We start from the raw sequence: 5,888 nt of genomic DNA, 5'->3' as shown, positions 1-5,888 counted from the left end.
CATGGCACAGGTAAATAAATTTAGTAAAAAAAAACGCGACTCAAATTCATTAATCTAAGGTATGTTTGCGTACCGTGTGGATTCGTATGATCCTATCCGTCTGAAATAGACCTAAGACTTTACTTTTGTTGCCTGCAGTTTTTTCAACTTTTTCTAAAAAGATGATCACTCTGTGTGCATAAACTGAAATGACATTGCAAGGCCGAATTATTGTGTATTTTACAGAATAATGTTATTACAACAAGCAAAATGCTTCTACATTTTCATATTTAACGAGTAAATATAAATAAAAAACGAAATAATGACAAGCTGTACAAATATACGTGGATAGTAGGTTTATTAACAGACATACATATATTAATAATGCACTTATACAATTAACATAATTTATTAATAAGTTTTATTATATTACGTACAAGCAATGAAACTATTAATAATTACTTTTTTTGTTTCAGTAGGGTCATATAAATCCACACTAATATTATAAATTCAAAAGTGTGTTGGCGCTTCCTTGACGTCTCAACGGAGCAACGGACTGACATATTTTTTGCAAAGGGATACCCAAAGAGGTGAGAAGTAAAATTGGATAATTATTTTTCATCTAGAATTTTTTTTTGCATAATACAGGTTTATCATCAATGAGCAGCATTATTTGAAAATAAATAGGCGGTAAAGTAAAGAACAAATACAAGTATAAAAGTTAAGAATAAATTAAATGTATATTTGAAGCACTGAATAATGGTTGTTTATCATACAAAAAAAATACACTTATTTTTTAAACATTAATTATTTATTTAGTAAGAGACCGCTTTCGGAAGTACGCGTGCTCCTTTATCAGTTATATTCTTTTGTTATATTATATATCTCAATTTTACACACTTTGAAAAACGAGAACTGTATTTATTATAATAGTCTAACGTCTCTTTACCCAAACCACACTCAAACCCACAAATCAATTTTTATAAATTTATTCAATGAAATCCGGGTAAATCAGTATGGGGACAAGGCTGATATATTTGGTTCTGGACTTGATAGTTATAAAACGAGTCTGATTTCTTTTTTTCTCTCGCAATATTATTCTTAAACTTTTCTTTATATTTTAAAATGTTTTTCCTTTTTTTGTTTTTTCATATTTATGTATTTATTTCGTTAATATTTTTGGTTGCTTATGTGTATTTACCTACTTGTTAATATTGTTATAGTTATGCATTTTTATGATTTTTTGTTATGTTCAATATATGTTAAAGGCAATTTATGCCGTTTATGTAAAATAAATAAATAAATACATGTTTGTATTATTTCACACAGAAAATCGCAAATTTGGTTATTCAAATGTTAATTTAAATATGTTATTTAAAAAACGTTTTTACTGTTTAACTATTTAATTTAAATTTCAGTCAAGCAACTCGTTTTCGGAAAAAAAAAATAGTTAAAAGAATTCAAACCGTCAGTGATCAATCAGAAAAATCAGTTTTGATTTTTGTGTTCTTATCGGGAATCAAACCCAGAACCTTCCTTGCGTGAGTCAAGGTCTTAATAATTACACCACGGAGGCCAATTTTTTAATTTTATTTGAGAGCACTAGGCAATTAGAACATTGTGAATCAAAAAGTATTGCTGAAGGGCGGTTGGCGGTTTCATCTTTTATAATGGAACTAATACATACATCAGCGAATAACGTTTATCTAATAGGGAAGTTGGAAGGAAGACGAATTGCCTCTTATAAGGCATTCCGTGTTCCTATGACTGCTTACTTAAAATACTTGAGTTGGGTCCAGACCTATTTGCCAAGGGCAAGATGCTTCCAAAACTTTTTCTCTCAACGTCAAATTATCTTGCGTTATGTGATGGGTCCTTTTTAGATAATTTCTAATTAACTCTCAATTTTTGGTGAAACATGCTAAGAAGCCCAATTACATCACAGAACACCCAGGCTACCAAAAAATATTTTGTATTCGTAGTCTTACTGGAAAAATCAGTCTAGAAGCCTTAAGCGTGAGACAATTGTCTAAGCGTTGTTTTGTCCACGAGGTCGCCATTTTATTTGAAAATGATATTAATTGAAAAGTTTGTTTTTTTTACGATTTTCTACAAAACATTGCAGCATTTAACCAATTGGACTTATATTCATTTTATTTTTAACTTTTGCGAAATATTTCAACATCATTCTTATAAACAATAATATATCTCACAATAAACCAAAAACAGACTCGTGTTGGTCAAGGTTTGTAAATATTTTTTCCCGGCTGTTTGCGTGTGGCTTACAATGCATGTACAAATAAAACTGTGTACTTAAAAACACTTAAGTATTATTTTTCATGATTATATATGGAATGCATAGGATGTAAGATAAGGTTTGAAAGGAGGCAGAAATAGGATTCAGGAAAAAGAGAAAATATATTATCAAAAATAAATAGTTCTGTGTAATATTTCAAGCGTTTATGAAACCAGAGAACATGCATTTTTTATGTTAAAAAGTAGTTCAGTCAAGACTCAGGAACCTTTTACAGAACACAATATAGTTAAACACAAATTGTGTTAAATTATGGATCTAGTAGCTAGAAATATCAGCAAATTATAATTTAATTTCAAAACAATATGCCCAGCTAATTGAAATATAAATATATGTTTGTTAAATTATAAATAAAACCAAGAAGTCGCTTTAAAAGTCCCTGAATTTTGTGATATTTTTTTTTTGATTAGTGACTTATAATATCAAAAAAAAATACTGTACACAATGTGTTACTAGTTAAAACCGTGTATTTGAATAAAAACACAAATACGTTTTTTTAAAAATCATAAATGTATTAGATAAATAATGCATGCCTGGTTTCAAAAGAGTCATCTACTAGAAAAAACCACAAATTAAAATTCGAATAGGAACTGTCAAGTTACCGATGTTTGGTACCAAAGTTTTATAACACAGCTGTTAAACGATTAAATCGATTACCAGTTACCACAAGGATTGAGAGAACCTAACAATTTTGAAACATGAGAACAGGACGTATGAATTTTAAAAAAAAAAATTTAGAAGATCTTCAAATTAATAATATCAGTTGATCCAGAAAATGTGTCTAATGTATTTTTGTAGCGTAGATTTGTAATATTATATGAAGATATTTTTTTTTATTCATTTGTTTTTTTTAGACATGTATTATATTATTTCTTCTTCTTTTGAGAATAATATATTCGTTTATAGTGTAAATATTGTAATAAATTTTGTTAATTGCTTCTACCTGATTTTTTTTTCCAAAAACTTCTTGCGAATATATTATTTAATTTCGCTTAATAATATATTTCCTCAATAAATCAATTAAATGCGTAAAAATGCCAGAAATTTCCACAAATAGTTCTGAATGAAAAACGTTATCTAAATTGTGAACTAAAAACGTTCAATACTTATTAGTGTTAAGTGAAAGATATACTATTTGGCACAAAAACTTTGTCAAAACAGTGAATAAAGCAGAAAATTTGGGGTAAATAATGAGGAGAAAAACACAAATCAATCACAATAAACGTTACATAAAACGACTCAGGATATTTATAAGTTTTCTATGATAAAAGTTTTAGAGTACATGTAAAGTCCGGTGCGAAGAAAAAGTCTGATGGGGTCAGAATATCACCCCCTTTCCATCAATAACCCTCACCCCTCGCCGTGCCAATATCCAGATATAACTTAAGCCTTCGATTTCGTGAAGAGAAGACCCAAATATTTTTCACCGGTCCCAAAAAGGGCTCTTGTATCAAGTAGTGTTGGAAATTTATGCTTTTTTTTTTCTTTTAAAAGTATCCTGACAAAGTCGCATAACATTTTGAAAACTTTTACAAAATGCATTTTTAAATAAACAATTTATAACATTATCATAAATATATTTTTCTAGGAATGGAGAGCAATGCATTAGAAATGTACGCGCAGTGCGTCTGGATTATGTGTTAGCTAACGCTTTCGGTGCCAGTCTAGAAACAGTAAAACATTGCGATTCAAAAAAGCCTTTAAGATCAATATTTCGTATCCACCTTGACAGGAATCGAACCCAGGACCTTAAAAACAGTTGAAAAATACGTCAACCACTACGCGATGAGGCGGACTTATCTCCACTTGATTTCCTGGGTAAGTATTATACCTGAAAGCAGCCATTTACTCAAAAGTACTCGCTCAAGGTTTTGGTTTTACATCTCAAACAGAACTGTATTTTTCATCCGTCAGGATACAAATACAACTGCTTTTTACTAACTTATGTCTGCTAAATGCTTTCTGAAGAATACTAACCGCTATCTACAAACTAGATTCGAGTATCTGCTGACTGTTATCATTTTAACTGTCGTAATATAACTTGATTCTGATATGATATAACATAAAATAATATTAAACCTTTATTTAACAACTTCAACTAGCATTTTTCACTAATCACAATTCATTAAAACGCTAATGCCAATTATTAAAATGAAAATTAATTGGAAAAATATAACTGGAAAACAGTTTCTGCTACAAAGCAAAAATCTACCCCGCACGATTAAATAAGATAGGGTGGATTGGTTTTGTCGTATTATAATTTATTTTTAAATCTCTACTAGATTTCTTCAAGCATTTTTTTTACCTGTGAGTAGAAACGAAATAAGTATAATTATTCAAAAATGAGTATCCACCTACGCTAATTTTGCTATGGTTTTGGTTTGGTTTGGCTTTGATTGGGACTTTTTTACTGAAGACATTTTTATGACCGCGTGTTGAATATCAATTCGATTTATTTTTTTCTAGAATATTTTAAAAACACCTATTTAAAAAAAAAACATTCATTATTTGTCGTCTTCTTCTTTTTACCAAATTTAATTCCCTTTTTGTATACGTAATGGATTCAATAATTATACCTCAAATTAATTTATAAGACGTACATTTCAAAGAAATATGTTATCTATACTGATGTAGACATTTTAAAATACGCAACAAATACTTACAAAAAAAATTTATTCATAAGCTTGAATAAGTATGTATTACATTTTAAATTTTAGTTTTGAAAACTTGTTTTTTTTAAATAAATATTTTACTGAGTTTAATACCCACGTGTTTTAAAAAAGATACATGTATTAAATTAGACAAAAAAATAGATAAAGGTTATACAGCAAACATCCCTCTTCTAGTAACTGTCTTTTCAGATCACTGTCAGTCACTTCGAACCCCTAAACTTGCGACCCCTCATTTTCCTTCCTTGTACAACTAGTAAGAAGGCCTTTGAGCTCTCGATGGCTTTTTATAAGATGTGTTTTTAATACAATAATGCACAACAGAGTTGACACCAATCTCATATACTTTTTATGTTTTTTCACGTATTAAAAGCTTATTGCGTTAATTTTTAACTTCAAAATAGCAAAAAGTGGACTGCCGTGTTTTATCATTTAAGCCACAGATTTATTTGCAGTGAATTAAATACAACTGATAAAAACGCAATAAATTATTATTCGAAATTCATCTAATATTCGGGTTACCAAAAAAGTGGCCAAAAATGTGCATAATCGCAATATCAGCGCACAAATTAAAAGTTCAGTTTTGCGTGATTAAATGCACGTACACAAAAAAGGTATTCAAAAGTGCAATTTTTAATCATTGGCCTTCAGTGTACATTGACATAACAATGTGACGTTGCTAGTTATATTTTCTTATCAATGGATTCAAGATATCAGATCGAGCGGTCATTGACCGATTAAGTATGTGTGACATTGGAAACATGATTATTTTTTTAATGTCAGCGTGCATTTATTTGATATCAGAATAGAAATTAATTACATTTTTACCTATCTTCTTATCTGAGTTAAAGTTATGAATGTAATTAAAAAACACAAAATAACCAATTTATTTCTGACTTAAAGAGGTACCTGACAAATTTAAATAC

At 29.1% G+C, this 5,888-nt stretch overlaps 1 long non-coding RNA gene across 1 annotated transcript; it reads left to right on the top strand.

The window, feature by feature from the left end:
* Positions 1-456: 456 nt before the first annotated feature.
* Positions 457-5,450, top strand: LOC148283892 (uncharacterized). Its single transcript, XR_015825474.1, has 2 exons — positions 457-569; positions 3,882-5,450. It is a non-coding gene; the product is annotated as an uncharacterized LOC148283892 (long non-coding RNA).
* Positions 5,451-5,888: the final 438 nt, after the last annotated feature.

This window comes from Micrasema longulum, unplaced genomic scaffold, assembly GCF_059751315.1.
Source record: "Micrasema longulum isolate JH-2025_06_02 unplaced genomic scaffold, ASM5975131v1 h1tg000180l, whole genome shotgun sequence".
Taxonomy (NCBI): Eukaryota; Metazoa; Arthropoda; class Insecta; order Trichoptera; family Brachycentridae; genus Micrasema; species Micrasema longulum.
Note: the sequence above shows the minus strand (reverse complement) of the source record. Positions and strands in the feature narration are given on the sequence as shown.